A 1,364-nucleotide genomic window follows, 5' to 3' on the forward strand; every position below is an offset into this window, starting at 1 on the left:
GCACTGATGGAGAAGGGTTCCTGGTCATTTATGTTCTTAGAAAACTGTGAGGTAAAGAGGGAAGATTAGGTCTGTTAGACATGAAGAGTGTTCCCACTGGAAGTTGGTTAGTACAGCCTCAAGCATAAGGACCCAGTTTGACCCTATTCCTTTCTTCGTGTGTATATGCTCATTTCCCAGCTGGCATTGGTGAGGATTGCATAAGTAATATGTTCGCACTCCCACAGAGTCTTGTCTTCCGTATCTCAAAACAGTATGCTCGGGCTTGTGAGGCTTTGGGTTTGCATAACATCCTAGAGTTCTGCAGCCTTTTTCTGCTTGTGACCAATTATTTGCTCTTGGCTCTTATGCCAAACTGCCATCCTGACTCTTCCTGAGCCAACCTTATCCAACTCTCTTCCTCCTTCCCATCTTTTTGCTGTTCAGCCTGAACTTCTGTTGTTCTTCAATCTTCTGTTTCAGCTTTTGCATAGAATCAAATACTCTGTTCAGCAATCCTCTGTGTCTGTGTGTCTCTGTGTCTGTGTGTGTGTGTCTGTGTTTGTGTGTTTGTGGCAGGGAATCCAGCCCAGAGCCTCATGGATATTAGGAAAGCACTCTTTTTTTTTTTTTTTTTCTTTTTGAGACAGGGTCTCCCTGTAGCCCCAGCTGGCCTGGAACTCACTATGTAGACCAGGATGGCCCAGAACTCACAGAGCTCCACCTGTCTTTGCCTCCCAAGTGCTGAGACTAAAAGGCATGGGCCACCACACCCGGCCAGGAAAGCACTCTTTACACCGAACTGTGCCCCTAACCCAAACAGCCCTCTTTTTTAAAAAAAATTTCCAAAAAAAATTTTAGCTCAGTTTTCTTATTGGAAATATAGGCAAAATATGTCCTTGTGGAGGAAGAAGCAGAGGAGGGCGTGGCTCCTGTCAGATGCTCAGAAAATTACTACTTTTATTATTGGTTGGGAGGAGGGAATGTGCATGATCAAGCCTCCACTGGCCACCCTGACCAGGTGGCATTCAGGTTCAGTTAACTCATGCCTGAGAGATAACACCTACACATGATTCATGGAGGAACAGGCTCCGAAGGGTAGAGGAGCTATATCCAAGGCCACAGGGAGAGCATAGCAAAGCCAGGGTGGGGCCAGCCCTGGTAATACTCTGCTGCAGAGGATGTACATGACCTCATATGAGGAATGGAGAAGACCCAGGGGATACCATCTCTACCTGTATCAAGATGAGTCCACCACAAGCTGGGTGTAGTGGCACATGCCTTTAATCCCAGCACTTTAATCCCAGCACTTTAATCCCAGGAGGCAGAGGGATGTGGATCTCTGTGAGTTCAAGGCTAGCCTGGTCTACATAGTGAATTCCAGG

The sequence above is a fragment of the Nannospalax galili genome, unplaced genomic scaffold, assembly GCF_000622305.1.
Source record: "Nannospalax galili isolate Female #2095 unplaced genomic scaffold, S.galili_v1.0 scaffold453, whole genome shotgun sequence".
Lineage (NCBI taxonomy): Eukaryota > Metazoa > Chordata > Mammalia > Rodentia > Spalacidae > Nannospalax > Nannospalax galili.